The 17,023-nt window shown below is 39.0% G+C and overlaps 1 pseudogene; it reads right to left on the reverse strand.

Annotated features, from left to right (window-relative positions):
- Positions 1–670: 670 nt before the first annotated feature.
- LOC137260648 (uncharacterized) lies at positions 671–16,360 on the reverse strand (annotated as a pseudogene).
- Positions 16,361–17,023: the final 663 nt, after the last annotated feature.

The raw sequence follows: 17,023 nt of genomic DNA on the forward strand, positions 1-17,023 counted from the left end.
CGACAGTCTTCTGGGATAGCAAAGGCCTCATCCACATAGATTACGTACCAAAAGGAAGAACAATGAATGGGGAATATTACGCTAACTTGTTGAGGCAAGTGCGACAGTCAGTCAAGGAGAAGCGCCGGGGCAAGATCAGACGTGGTATTCTTCTACACCAAGACAATGTTCCAGTACACACCTCTCGCTTTGAAGCCGCTGCTGTCCAGGAATGCGGGTACGAAATGTTGCCGCATCCCCCCTACTCTCCAGACCTGGCATCTGTTCCCAAATCTACAGAGATGGCATCAGCGACTGGCAGAAAAGATGGAGCGAGTGTCTTGACTCACAAGGGGACTAGTTTGAAAAATAAATGTGGTTCATACCAATATTTTTTGTTTTTCTATGCAAGGCTCAAAACGTATTGACATCCCCTCGTACCTGACATTCCACCTTAACATCACAAGAACCATTCGACGGATGCACAGTAACAATAGCACTGTGTACGAAGAACAATCATGAGCGCCATTCACATGATAATTACTTACATATCATCAGAAGGAGTCTGATGAAACCTGACGGCAAGAACTGGAACTAAAATATAATAACGTTTGAACAAAATTATGAACAGAACATCAACCGTTGATGTACAATTCATAAGCGTATCAGGTACATTTTGTCCATGTGCAGATCAACCTGAAACATCATAAGAAAGTATTACGCAAACAGGTACTGGTAACTTTTCATGTGATGCTTTTTAAGCACAATTGCGGATAATCTGGTGATAGACGGTGCTACTGACAGTTTTTCCGAAAGGTGCATTATACCAAGGTGTTTTGCTGAGGTAACATGTTTTTGATTGATGCTGATAGTCAGCAGTCACACAAGTGAAGCCTGATTCTGACTGGCACAGACTCATGCAAGCCTCTGCTGTTTGAATCGACTCAACAGCTTTGTCGTTGTCACCAATAATGACTTTGTGGTGAAAGAGGGTGAACCCTGATCCATATCCAACTGAACCGCAACCTAAAATAAGAAGTAAATAATTTGATGAGACTGAGGTATATCCAGTTCTTGTCGAGAATGCGGGCTTCACACTTTTACAAAGGTTTGATGATGGCCACCGTTCTCTGTCTGCCTGCACATCTAATATTTTTCAACCAGCATTACATCATACCTGAACAAATCTGATCAAAACCGACGAGAACTGTATATTTCGTCTGTGATTGCACCTGTACACATTCTTTGACATTCACGACTTAGAGAACTCTAGAGACAATAATGAGACGTGCATCTGCATTGGTCTGAACCTAGGACTGGCTATATTAATCTGAAATATGTAAAGATATTAGTGAGTGTCGATAAAAAAATTGTATTTAACGCTTATGATAGAATTCTCACATTATATGCAAATGTCCGACTTTATCCACGGTCTGCCTCTGACTTATGTGCAGGACACATTACTATATAGGTCATGCAAAAACATGTCAACTCACCAGTGATGTCAAATGACATTTTGTGGCAAGTTACGTTTCGGATACATATCGATATTCGATCGATATTGTGTTAACTATTACCGGTCTTGATGATCTATATGCATACCCAGACTTACGCCTATGGTTTCTATTAATGCACCTTCGGTGGACCATTTGTTACACGACTTAAGGTTATTTGTTCCAAATACTTACCCTGGACACAACTGCTGCCAAGTTTTATGTACATGATGTCACAGACACAATATCCGATATTGCAGACAACGTTTGTCCCAGAACAGGAGGAGATGCAGGTGCCACAGTTTGGTGGTATTCCTATAAAACACGATAATAATCGGTTTAACCGAGATACGAAGACGTTCTGTTTGATTAGACATTTTATATTTCGCCCATTTCATTCATTTCATCGGGATCAGTCAGTTGGATCATCGAATTTCGAACGGTTCCACAACGTCTTTTTTAAGAAGACGGGAAAAAAACAAAATCTTGGGGTTGAAGATGACTTTTAAGCTACCTTTCATTTAAAAAAAATCCTTAATTCTGCATAATACAAACGACACATATGTGATAGCTGAATTTAGAGGTTGCATCAAAACAAAGACAAACTGAATGCTAATAAAAAAAACGTATTTTAATGTAACTACACCTTACGGAATTGTGATGTCTTCAGCAACCCATGTAAATATATATGTCGTAAGAGGCGACTAACGGGGTCTGGTGGTCAGACTGGATGGCTTGGCTGACACTTGTAATCGGTTCCCAATTTACTGATGCTGTTGATCACTGGATTGTCTGGTGCAGACTCGATTATTTACAGACCCCCGCCATATGGTTTGAAGTAATGTTTCCAACAAACGTGTTTTGTTTAGCAGGTATCTAGTATGAGTGAATTAGTTTGATTTTCCTATTAGATTAAACTAAACATTCGTGCACTATATCATGTGAAATATTAAGTGATTGAGGAGTTTAATTGTGACGTCACCTCAGCAATATTTCAGCCAAATAGTGACGAGACAACTTGTGCACACAAGACAAAATACATGTACAAGTAAAAAATCCACTCATCACAGTATTGTAGAGTATCAAAGATGGTTTATAAAACTAACGTGTAAATCTAAAACAATTTTACTATCGAAGACATACAGACAATAGGTCGGCAATAGCTGAAGGAACCATGAGGTAAGTGAGTGAGTTAATATTTAACGTCGGCAATATTTCAACCATATCGACGAGAACATTTAATACTGAAATGACATATATATCTTGTTACGAGTGTCTATTTTCTGTATATTTTGTTATTAATTCAGAAATAATTATTATTGGGTCATAATGTTTAGTGTTTGGAACAATAATTATAATGGGTCACATTTCGTATAACAGATGATCCGCATTTTTAGAATTTTGACAGCAGGCTTGTCCGGGAATGATCTGCCCTTGACTTCCTGTTTGTTTACTTACGGGAGATTGTTTCGAGGGCCGTAGGTGCTCGTACTTTCGAGAAATGACTGAAAATGTATATAAATGCTAGCGGCCGCGTTGTGAGCGACACAGATTCACAATCATTCAGGAGTTACATTGCCAACGCTTTATGTTTATCTGCCAACGCCTGAGACTGCTGTCAGACCGCTCGCCGTGTTACATTCTGCTCGACTGTTTCTCTCTCACAGTAAGACTTTGGTGAGTTTGCTTTACTATATATATTGTGACCCATTGCCTTAGATTTTGTCTCACTTGTATTGTATTTGCAACCGATATTGTGACTATTGAATTGTGACTTTGAATACCTTGCTCTCGTTACATAATAATGCATAATTTAAATGTTTCAAACGTGTCTTTGTTCTGTTTTGCTGGTTCACAGGGGACTTCTTACATTGTTGGTCATGGTCAATTCTTAACCGTAACAATCTACTGTAAAAACCTGTCGACGAAGGACAGTAAAAACTAAAATATCTCAATTATCATTAAAACTAGTGAGGAAAGTTAAAACTAATATCACTATGTGGACAATACAATATGAAAACAGGCTATAGATCGTCAAGGAGGTTGATCACAACACTAGGGACCATGGGGACTTACAGTACCTTTGCTACCTACATGGACCCCAGTTGGATTTACACTATCCCTTCAGCTGCTAGCTATTGTAGGAAAAGTTAGCGAAAATTAAAACAACAACAGTTCTACGTTTAAAACGCCTGGAAAGTTCACATAGACCTGAACGTTTTTGGACTTACGTACCCTCCCAGGAGGACAATGATTTTACAATACTTCAACCCCCTTTGAGGGTACAGCCACCAACAATTCAAGTTACTAATCCAAAGCGACTATTCTTGTCAAAGTGTTATGTTTTGGTATGAAGGAGTTATTCTTGTGATCCGTGAAGGTCCCGGGGTAGAATAGGCCTTCAGCAACCCATGCTTGCTATAGGAGGGGACTGTGCTTCGCGAAAGAGGCGACTAACGGGATCGGGTCGTCAGGCTCGCTGACTTGGTTGACACATGTCATCGGTTCCCAGTTTCGCTGATCGATGCTCATGTTGTTTTGTCACTAGATTGTGTGGTCCAGACTCGATTATTTACTGACCGCCGCCATATAGCTGGAATATTGCTGAGCACGGCGTAAAACTAAACTCACTCACTACTAATCCAAACTACAAATCATTAAAATACATCTATTTACACAACATATTATTCAAAATGCAACCAAAAAATCAATTTCTTTTTAAAAAAAACAATAATTAAACGAGATCTAACGCTGGTAAAAAGATCCTTAATTGTTTTAACTGTATAATACTTATCCCTTGTGATGGAGAATTCAACACAATCAAGCAGGATATGCTTGACCGTGACTCACTCACCACAAGGGATATAAAATGGAGGATCCTCACCTTTTAAACGGTATAAATAAGTATATCTAGTATGGCCAATATGACATCGTCGTAAAATAACCCCTTCAAATCTGGTCTGACAGCCCAAATAGGTGTAACCAATATACGGTTTTATTTCATGTAATTTATTTATACCTACTTGGGTGCCCCACTTCTTTTGCATCAGATCACGGATGTAAGTTCTAATGCTAGCTTTGTAATCAGTGTGTGGAATAAGAAGTGGTGTCACAGATTTGTTGAGTGCTGCCTTAGCAGCAAGATCGGCCATTGCGTTACCGAAAATGCCTACGTGGCTGGGTAACCAACAGAAGACGATGTCGTATTGGCCAGTAGCAAGATTATTATACAATGCAATAATTTCAATTAAAAGTGGATGTTTACAAGAAATATTTTTAATAGCCTGAAGGCAAGAAAGAGAGTCAGAATAGATTATGTACTGTTTGTGTTTAGGGTGTCTTTGAATATATTTAAGAGCTGTTAATATGGCGTTAGCTTCTGCTGTAAAAATAGAACTATTATCTGGTAATCTAGATGATATTGTTCTGGATCCAATGACAGTGGCAAAAGCCGATGCGCCACCGTCCTTGGACCCATCTGTAAATAAGGATTTATAATGGCTATATTTATGTTTCAGTTGATTAAATTCTTGTTTATACTGTAATTCATTCGTTTCTGATTTTTTAAATGAAGTTAATGTTAGGTCAACTTGTGGCCTAACCAACTGCATAATTCTGAGCCCAAGAGGCGGAACAAGGGAAGACTTTTTACCATACAAATCCTCATAGAGAGGATAAAAGACAATGAAATGCGTTATTAGACTCATTAGAAGCTAATTTTGTACTGTATTGTAAACATAGTTTTATACGGCGTAGTTTGAGAGAAGGCTCATCAGCTTCGACGTATAGACTGTCGAATGGAGAGGTTCTAACAGAACCGAGACAAAGTCTTAGGCCTTGGTGGTGAACAGGATCAAGTAGTTTTAGGTTACTTTGACAAGCTCCACCATATACGATGGAACGTACGAGTGATCTATATAAGTGAAGAAGGGTAGTTTGATCCCTCCCCATTTTGAATTTGAAATAACCTTTAATAAATCGAGTGCCTTCAGGCATTTGGCTTTAAGGTATTTAATATGCGGCAAAAAGGTGAGTCGAAAATAAGTCCCAAGAACTTGGCCTCCTTGACCACTTTGATTGGGGTACCACTGAGAAATAGTTCTGGGTCTTTATGGGGCTTGTATTTACGACAGAAGTGTATGCAATTGGTTTTTTATTTAGAAAATTTGAAGCCGTTTTCAAGACACCATTTATCTGTTTTGTTTAACACAGCTGCAGTTGTCATTCAATAGTATATATATTTTTACCACGGCAAGAAATATTAAATCATCCACAAATAACGATCCATCAACTGAATCGCTTAAAACTTTTATTTTTATACTAAAACGTGTGACAGACAAAATACTGCCTTGTGGAACACCCTGATCCTGATTGTAATGATCAGACAGGGTAGAACCCACTCGGACTTGAAATTGTCTGTTATTTAAAAAGTTGGCTATGAATTCAGGCAAACGACCTTGCAAACCGAAATCATGTAAATCTCTTAAAATGCCATATTTCCAGGTTGTGTCATATGCTATTTAAAGATAAAAAAGATAGACACATCGTGTTGTTTATTAATCAGCGCGTTTTTTACGAATGATTCCAAACGCACAAAATGATCGACAGTACATCTGTTTTTACGGAAACCCCATTGTATATCTGTTATAAGGTTATTTGTTTCCAAGTACCAAACAAATCGATTGTTTATCATGCGTTCCATGGTCTTGCAAACAGTTTACAGACCATATAGCTGGAATATTGCGTCGTAAAACTCAACTCACTCACTCACTCTCACTCTTGAAAACACAGCTAGTTAGTGAAACAGGTCGATAACTGGACGGATCCGTATGATCACGTCCAGGTTTAGGTATTTGTACATCTATAAACATTTAATAAAATCAGGAACAGTAATAAAACGTTCGGGATTAAGTTTGCCAGTACAGAGAGATTCATATAGAGTCCAGTTGGCCTTTCTAAAATTCCATCGTGTTGAGGTACATCAGATGGGTTCATAGGCTTTAGTATTGTAGGGAAATGGTCACTCCCACACAGGTCATCGTGAACCAGCCATTCAAATTCATTTAAAAGATTAGAGTCCGTAACTGATAAATCAAGAGCTCAATATGTCCCTGTGCCAGGATGTAAATATGTATGTGACCCGTCATCGTAAATACAGAGATCATTATTTGAAAGAAAATCCTGAAGTATTTTACCTTTGGTGTTCACAGTGTTCATAGTAGTACCATTCCAGAGTGGGTTGTGGTCATTTAAATCGCCCGTGATTATACAGGGTTTAGGATGTTCATTGTAAAGAGCTTGTAGATCAGTTAACTGGACAGTGGATGAAGGTGGAATATACAAAGCACAAAGCGTAAATGCAACTTGTAATGTAAGTCGCACAGCTACGGCTTGAAGATTTGTTTCAAGCGCTATTGAACTATGTATAACATTTTGCCGTACCACGATTGATGATCCTCCACTTGCCCTGGAGGTAAAAATAATGCTACGCATTGAAATGACGGAGGTCACGTTTCCTGTCGACAGACTGCTGACGATGTAAAATCCTGGATTAAAAGCTGCAATTCATTAAAATTAGTCCTTAGTCCTCTGCAATTCCACTGAATATTATTATTATGATAACCTATTTTTGGGGGGACAAGTTGTGTGCCGTAGAGCGGACGTTTTCGGATGTCTTCGAGTGATCCATATTTGTTGAATATTTGGATTTTATTCTCTGAAGCTTTTGGGGCTCTGCCGCTCAGCTTTTTCAAAGAATCTGGCTTTTTAGTTTCTGTTTTACTGGGTTGAGACCTTGTTGATGACTGAGAAGATATATCATGGACAGGGGATGTTGCTGATTGAATTTGAGATGTACTAGGAAGTGATTCTGCAGTTTGAGTAGATATGGCCGGTGACAGAGGTTTAGGGGAGTCCGTGTTCATTTCATTATTGTGGATGCTGCTTCCGGGTTTGGTCTGTCAACGGAAGCATAGTTTTCTGTTTGTATTGAGCTCTGGACCATTCTTATTTTTGCATCTGCAAAACTGTTGTTTTGTGTAAGCTTTATTCTAATAATAGCCATTTGTTGTTTCCAGACAGGACATTCTTTAGATGGGTGATCCCCTGCGCAGTTTATGCACCTTTAAACATGACTGTCACATTCTTCTGTTGCGTGTGTTTTTTTTCACTACAATGAGCACACACAACAGACAATGTGCACGTATTTACACCATGACCGAATGTTTGGCACTTGAAGCACCTCAGCGGATTCGGAATGTATGTATCAACATTGAGATTACAGTACCCTGCCTTAACTGACTTTGGAGCAGTAGGTGAAGTGAAGGTAAAATAGATAAGTGTTGGTGTTTATGGTTGTGTTGTTTTTACGGGTTGAGAAGCATTTGACATATAGCACACCCTGATCTCTCATCTCGGAAACGATATCTAGGTCAGACATGTCTACTAGCAATCGATCACGATCTCGCACTATTCCCTTACTGGTGTTAAGTGTTTTGTGGGCCACAGTAACCGGAGTACCAACCAACGTGTCAATATTCAAAAGGTTGGTTGACTGTTGCTTTCTGGCGCACTCAATCAACAGCGCACCAGAACGTAATCTTCTAATGTTCTTTAGTTGGATACCCTTAGACACAACAAACGGGCACAGCTTCAAAGGTGTGCTATCTTTGGTTTCAATGAAAAGGAAACGTTGCCAGTAATCAATTCGTCTGGACGGTCTGAGGTCGTCAACGGGATCATTTTCGAGAGGACGTTTGCTCTTCTTAGTGGGGGTTAGTTATTTAGATGTCACCATCCGAGTATCGCAAGGACAATGCTAAAAAGAAGTGGGTCTCCAGCTTGCAGCACCAAGGATACTCAGATGATATACTCCAGCAGAAGAATTATAAATAATTAATCCACCAGATCGCCAGGGGTGCCGGAACCATGAGGAGTTGCAGTACTTTTGCTACCTCTGCAAAACCCTTGCTAGATTTATATCGTCCTATCAGATTTAGCAAGAAAACATAAAATGAAGACACATTCGACTAGTAAAGATGTTGCAGACGTGACGACACACAGACATTGTCTTATGTACTCTCTAAGGAGGACAGAATTATTACGGCACTTTAACCTCTCTTGAGCATACCAACACTAACGATCTCTGTTGCCAATTTACAATGATTACTATTCATAAAATACCATTTATCTATTTACAAAACATATTTTTCCACGTTTGTCTAATAATTCAATTTCCCTTAAGGAAACAATTAGTAAATGATAATTAGCATAGTAAAAAGACCATTTATTGTTTCGACTTTGAAAGTGGAATTTTAACACTGTTATTCAGCTTATTAAAGTCACAATAAACTCGGTGCGCCTAGGGGCAGCTCCCAAAGTTTTATGATCCCAAAGAAGTTGAGATTGATAATACGATGTGTCGTTTAGATTGACATCCAATAGCGGAGGGAAACAAACACCAGCGCCTTGAGCAAGCATTGATTGCATGGATACGTGTGCTGTATAAATATCCTATTATACAATCATCTAATTACCTGTATATTTTATATACCAAAGTTATTTTGTAGTTAATATTTTCGTCTTCTTTTCCAGATTTGTTACTGTCACAAGTTTCAGTTTCAAGTCTTTAGCCCAATAAATATAAGCTTGATAGTCGCATTACAATCTGTTGTTACTGACTAGAAAAATGGTCTTAATAGATTTGCCGAAATATATTTAATACTGAAATGAGTATTAGCTGTCAATCTATTCATTTCCAAATCCATGTATAAATACAGGCTCGATATGTCTGATATATGGGATACGCTTTCTTCAATTTTGCAATGAATAATGGTTGTTCCACAACTAATGTTACATCCAAATCTGCGTCCTGGTAAGTGACTCGAATGGTGTCTGTGTGCGACAGAGGAACATCTCAAGGGGAAAGGTCGTCTTCAGTTTTGAAATATTTATCAACCGTTCGTGCCAGCAATACTCACCTATTAGTGGCTATACAAACATACTTCGTGGTATTATTCCATGTAGGTTGCATGTATTATATAGAAACGTACATTGTACGTGGGGAATTCAATATTTCTTGGTCATATAATGTCAAGTGTATAGAGACGTGTCAGAAGCAGCTCAGAATCAGAAACTGAAACGAAATTAGTATCTTGGGCGGTTGGATAGTCTAGTGACCGCTCGTCACGCATAAGATCCGGGTTCGATTCCCTGCGTAGATACGATGTATGAAGCTCATTTCTGGTATCCCCGGCAGCGATGTTGCTGGAATATTGAGTGTTGGTAGCTATCCATTTGTATTAATAATAATAGCAAATTTGTGCAAAGCGCTACAATGTTCATAGTGTTATAAGGTGAAAATTGCATTCGTATACAAGAAACGAATTATACATCCATCATTGAGATTTGCGGTTAGTTTGGCATAGCACCAATGCTGCTACTACTGGATAATAGATTAATGGATGGAAAAGGGAATAAATGTCAAACAACAGAACAGAATAGGTTCGTCAAGTAGCAATTAAAGTTAAGTCACTGATTAGAATTAAGAGAGATTGTAGAGGGTCATGTGATATGGGTGGAGCAGGCTCGAACACACGATATATCGCGCCTCGAATTAACACTGATGTTTTATTTTTGACCAATCAGAGAGCAGCTCGTCGTTGGTGCAAGCCTATTGAGGATGAAGGCCAAACATGGTTGACGCGATCTCTAGATATCGCTAATTTCCCAATTACGTCGTGTATTGCAGGTAAACAAATAACCTATTTCATTTCAAAGGTTGCAGAACGAAAGCGGAATATCTGGCGATTACGGAAAGGTTTTTTCGCCGATTGGATGTTTTTAAAGTGAAATATGCAGTATTTCTTCTCCGAGAGGCGATGATTTTCGTAGGCAGGTTTTTGGCGTACAAATGAAAAAGTTGTCTTTTCCTGAGTTCCAAGAAAAGTTACTCGGTACATAGAACACCAATTTTTGATAATTTTGGATTTATTTGAAAGGGAATTTATCTGTCTTTATTTCAGTAAGCACTGCGGCTGTATATTCCATAACTTCCCACCTAGAATTCACCCATAACAGAGTGGGATGTTTGACAACTTTGTGCGCGTTGCATTCCTTTCCTTCTTTATATGAAGGCCGGGCGGGACAACTTAGGAATGGCCAGCGAGTCCTAACTTGACATACAGAAGGGAGCAAGCTACAAAGACATATTTTATATCATTGGAAAGATCTCGAAGAGATGAACACGAAACGTTCATTTGCCAGTGTGTTCACGTGTTAATAAGCTCACAAATTGGCTCTGAAAATGCATTTCTGCAGAAATTTCTGGCAGAAAATTTTTTTCCGCAGAAATTTCTGGCAGAAATTGTTTATTTCACTACCAGAATTATCTTAATTTAACAAAATTAGAGAGTATAAGTAATGATACTGCTGCATGAGTGGTAGTTTCATGTTTATTCCAAGTAATAAGCACTTAGCGTGATCAACGGATCTGATATTTTTGTTTCGATACTAGAATTATCTTAGTTGAATAAGATTAAACACAATCGTTAAATAATTTAATATAGACTTTCTTTAAATGGTGTTGTTTTCCCTGTTTAAAGCCTATTAGTACCAGACAACCGAGAATTTTACAGTCTGAATTTAACCGTATTTCATTATAGCTTTTACAATTTAAAAGGCTTATGCATTATTCCCATCCGTTTCATCATAACACAGTTGTAACTTCTTAGTGGATTCACGTCGTGCAAGATTAATTTAACAGTATCGGGGTGCATTTTCTAATCCCAATAAGCCTACATTGTTTTGTATGCGACATGGGTTGAAGGCGAATAGAGACGAAACCGGACATATACTACATACATACAATGTAATAACAATGTAAGACGTGTGAGCCATAATTTGAATTCATCAACATGCCCGTAAAGACCAGCGTACCAGATGAGATGATAAACAATGCATCAGTGTTCAAAGTGACAATGCCCGCGAAAATGTAATTGCCTCGTTGAAACAATAATTTATGCCGGAGTGGCCACCGAGTATTCACACCTGTTAACATGGTTTATCAGGTTGTCTCTATAAGCGGTCATCGTTCCGGTTCGGTTGGCCTTGAGTGGACACCGCGGTTAATAATTGCGCAAGCCAGAGAGCGGCCACTGGGGAAATACAGTGAAACAATGCCAGTTGGTGCTGCATGGACAATAGACGTTTTATAGAGTATATCCAGTACGTCTTGTCGGTTCAAGGTCACATGCAACACAAAACAGTTCTTTGCAGATTCTGAATCGGTTCGGTAACAAATTATCAAAAATGCAAAATAAAGTTATGAAGTTGAAAATAACGCGATTGAAAAAACGCTTCCCCAGCGCAGGGGGAAAAAAGTGGTTTCACCACCCATAGCACATGTGCAGTGATTATTTTGAACCGGAAAGCCAACTTGAACTCGTATAAACAGAAGTGATGTGTGCAAGATTATCGTTGCGGTCGAAGTGGGAGAACAAGAGATGTTTCTTGTGGTTACAAGCACCCTGGTTCGGCAATAATAACAATACACTGGTACAGTACCTGCATATTTGCAACCAATGCTTTTGAAAAAAAATGTATAGTATTAGAAATGCTAATTTCATAGTTCAGTTTGAAAACTGAAATGTTTTAAATCATGTATATGGAAACAAAGAATACATTGATTGTGACAAGCAGTCTATGTCATAGACAAAGCGCAACGTCTGTTTATTGTCACCTGTCACTCTGCTTGTCTGCTAATGACAATATGCAGTACTCAACTTCAATCATTTACCAACTTAACACCTTACCAACTTAAACTACACTGCTTTATGGCTCGTGCACCTGGGGTCTGTCTCTGTCACATTATGTAATTAGACAGACAGGTGCGATTCCTGTACACATGACATGTTATTACGTCTGTGGGTTGCAAACAAACTACCTCCATTTTCCCGGATGACTGGGTCGGACGGAACTGAGTGCAAACTCAGATTGTCAGTTTCAAGGTCTGTATGTACAAAACCCAACATTTCAATATATAATATTTATGGATAACAAGTTCTTCTATTGTGTGTGCTTAGAAGTGGATGGATGAATCATAATGATTGGAATATTTTCAAACTGTTTAACGCTGTATTTTGCACGAATCCACGAGTGACCAGCATAGTTCTTACTATTCCTGTTTAAAAACATGTAACTGATAATATGCCGACGGTACACCAGAACAGTGATATAAACTGCCATCATCACAGACACATTTATACAATTTAACATTTCAACCACTGGCCTTTGTTGCGAAAACACGCCAATCAAGTTATCTCACTAGCTTCTGTCATGATGGGACGATAATTCACTCACTAGGGTCTTGGTTAAAAAAAGGTAGGAATAACAAATATAAAGGGGATATTGTACCACATTAGTCATTCTTGAATGGGATTAACAGGTGTGAAAACTCGGTGGCCACTTCGGCAAAAATCATTGTTTCAAAGAGGCAATTACATTTTCGCGGGTATTGACACTTTGAACACTGATGCATTGTCACATAGGTATTGTTTATCATCTCATCTGGTACGCTGGTCTTTTCGGGCATGTTGATGAATTCAAATTATGGCTCACACGTCTTACATTGTTATTATATTGTATGTATGTAGTATATGTCCGGTTTCGTCTCTATTCGCCTTCAACCCATGTGGCATGCAAAAACAATGTAGGCTTATTGAGATTAGAAAATACAACCCAATACTGGTACTGGTACTAATAGGCTTTAAACAGGGAAAACGACACTATTTAAAGAAAGTCTATGTTAAATTATTTAACGATTGTGTTTAATCTTATTCAACTAAGATAATTCTGGTATCAACAAAAATATCAGATCCGTTGATCACGCTAAGTGCTTATTACTTGGAATAAACATGAAACTACCACTCATGCAGCAGTATCATTACTTATACTCTCTAATTTTGTTAAATTAAGATAATTCTGGTAGTGAAATAAAAAATTTCTGCGGGAAAAAAATTTCTGCCAGAAATTTCTGCGGAAAAAAAAATTTCTGCCAGAAATTTCTGCGGAAAAAAAAATTTGTGCCAGACATTTCTGCACAAATGCATTTTCAGAGCCAATTTGTGAGCTTATTTACGGAAGCGCTGAAGGGACATGAGTATGAGAATTTTTTTAATATATATTTCGTGCGCACGATATAATATAGCGTGCGCACGATATACGAAAACGTGCGCACGATATAATATAGCGTGCGCACGATATACCAAAGCGTGCGCACGATATGATAAAGCGTGCGCACGATATGATAAAGCGTGCGCACGATATAATAAAGCGTGCGCACTATATAACATAGCGTGCGCACAAAACGAAAGGAGACACGTATTTTTAAATGTTAAATCGTGCGCACGAGATACTATAGCGTGCGCACGGTATAGTATAGTGTGCGCACGATTTAACAAAACGTGCGCACGATTTAACAAAGCGTGCGCACGATTTTACATAGCGTGCGCACGATATGATATAGTGTGCGCACGTTTTGTTAAATCGTGCGCACACTATACTATACCGTGCGCACGCTATAGTATCTCGTGCGCACGATTTAACATTTAAAAATACGTGTCTCCTTTCATTTTGTGCGCACGCTATGTTATATAGTGCGCACGCTTTATTATATCGTGCGCACGCTTTATCATATCGTGCGCACGTTTTCGTATATCGTGCGCACGCTATATTATATCGTGCGCACATTTTAGTATCTCGTGCGCACGAAATATATATTAAAAAAATTCTCATACTCATGTCCCTTCAGCGCTTCCGTACTTATTAACACGTGAACACCCTGGCAAATGAACTTTTCGTGTTCATGTCCTCGAGATCTTTCCAATGATATAAAATATGTCTTTGTAGCTTGATCCCTTCTGTATGTCAAGTTAGGACTCGCTGGTCATTCCTAAGTTGTCCCGCCCGGCCTTTATGTATATGGATATCAGTGTACGCTTGTTGGACCCAGGACGTATTATTTTCAGCAATACAAGCCCCTGTGCCACATCACAGGTTAATGATGTTTTCTGATGCAGTCGTATGCCTAAGGCTACCCTATGCGTGAGAGATGGGTACTTCTTTCGGAAATGTTATGTTTGCAACTTGGCAAAATCCCGTCTCACAATCAAATCACGTACAAAATATTTATTTTGTTATTTGGGAAGTAATCCCAAAGCAGCAGTTGTGTACTTTCTTTTGTGTGTCTGTTTATGTCTGTTGTAACTAAAACCATCCACATCCCCACACGTTTGGCTTTCCATCCATATCAAGTTCACTCGCTGGTATAACTGGATCAACGTTTAAAGCGCGGTGAATCTCGCCTCCTTCCCCCATTCTCACAGACGCGTAAGTTATCGTCCTCCTGAGAGGGTACGTAAGTCCCCAAACATTCGATGTAAATTCAAGTCTACCGAGTATTTATTCGTAGTATTCTTGTTGTTTTAATTTTGGCTAGCATTTCTTACACTCGCCAGCGGCTGAGGGGATGGTGTAAATCCAACTAGGTTCCATGCAGGTAGCTAAGTCCTTATGGTCCCTAATGTGGTGATCAACCTCCTGTTGTTGGCGATCTATAGTCTGTTTTTATATTGTATTGTCCACATAGTGAAATTAGTTTTAACTTTCCTCGCTAGTTTTACTGTCCTTCGTCGACAGGTTTTTATAGTAGATATATATGTCATTTCAGTATTAAATGTTCTCGTCGATATGGTTGAAATATTGACGATTTGACGTTAAATATTAACTCACACACGCACATAAAATTTCATTTTTAGGAATGGGAAATCCCTGGCAGAACAAGTACGCGTACGTGATGTAAGGTGTAAATTTAAGTCCAAATACATTATCTGATTGTGTTAATTATCTGATTGTATAAAAGATAAATGACTAAATTATACTGACTCGGGCACTGAGGTAGACCACAGTTAATGTCACCAGTTTCCGAGAGACTCTCTGTGCAGTTGACTCCTCCTTTATCTGGAGCCGGGTTGGTACAGGTTGTAGTCCGGGTTTTCATTATGGTGTGCGAGGGCCCACAGGTCTGAGAGCATGCTGGTCCTGTCCACTGGCCTCGAGCGCTGACACCACCGTCAACTGAAGACAAATGAATGGCATAATGTTAATGTTGTCATGGAGGAATGCCTATTATTTATCAACTTCTACAGACTTACTGGTCTGTTACTTACACAAATTAAACCGTGAAGGTCCCGGGTTAGAATAGGCCTTCAACACCCCATGCTTGCCATAAAAGGTGACTATGCTTGTCGTAAGAGGCGACTAACGGGATAGGGTGGTCTGGCTCACTGACTTGGTTGACACATATCATCGGTTCCCAATTGCGCAGATCGCAGATCTAAACCGTCTGGATTGTCTGGTCTAGACTTGATTATTTACAGACCGCCGTCATATAGCTGGAATATTGCTGAGTGTGGTGTAAAACTAAAGTCACTCACTCACACTCACTTCTTTCATCAAATTTAAATCTGGAAATAATCCCAAAAGCTGATTCAGTTACCTGGTGCACAAGTTGAATACATGTTGAAACCCGATTAACCGGAATACGTCATTGCTGCTGGTGTTGTGAGAGGTACAGTATAAGCCACACATTCTCCACTGGTGTCCTTGTATCCAAACGACTTTATTGTTTGAAAGAGGGAACAGCGAGCTGCACATTCGGCACGACTAGCCAAATCTGTCTTGGTCCAGAGAACACTTCCAGTTATTCTTTTATTCTGGAAATCTGACAAAGTTTCTACCTTGCATGCAGCACAAACAGTGGTAGAACTTTGAACAAGGCCAAAACCAAAAGGTATCAAAATTAGTATCACATCTCGCATAGCCATGACTGAAAGAACTCCTTGCTTCCCAAACTCTTCCTCTATAGATACTTTGTGTACAGTTACAGTGACACTTTCAGCTCAGTTCATCGATTTGTGTGTTGGCTCCCCATACAAATACCGTATTATGCTAGTAATGGCCAAAACAAATTACTGAATAAAAGCGGGTTCCCGAAGTTAATTACCTGTCTGTTTTTTTCCGAAATTAATTACGTGTCTGTTTTAGAAAGCTGAATCATGCCCAGAGGTATAGCAAAGAAAGGACAAGAAAACAAAGAAGATGGAACTATCGTGAAGTGACAGTCTCTCCTGAGAACAGCAGTTGATACATTTAATTACATATACCTCATCAATTCTAAAACTGCACTCAGAGTATTTATTACCAAGAACCTACAGCATTCTGCCGCCAAATAGCTGGAATATTTCTACACGCACACAATTAGACAGCCCTGAGTGAGTTAGTGAGTATGTTTCATCAGGTATCAAGAACCATTTGCGGATAACATAGCAGTCAGATATGTCAAACATATAACGCATTAACGATAGGTCGTGTACTACTGGGGATGCATATGAATGAAAGAAGAGCCACATCATTCCTTATTTTTTTATGGCAGTATATTTCTTCTTACCTCGCACATAAATGTCGATTTCTGATTGGCTGGGCCAATCAATGTA

This window comes from Haliotis asinina, chromosome 14, assembly GCF_037392515.1.
Source record: "Haliotis asinina isolate JCU_RB_2024 chromosome 14, JCU_Hal_asi_v2, whole genome shotgun sequence".
NCBI classification, from domain to species: Eukaryota; Metazoa; Mollusca; class Gastropoda; order Lepetellida; family Haliotidae; genus Haliotis; species Haliotis asinina.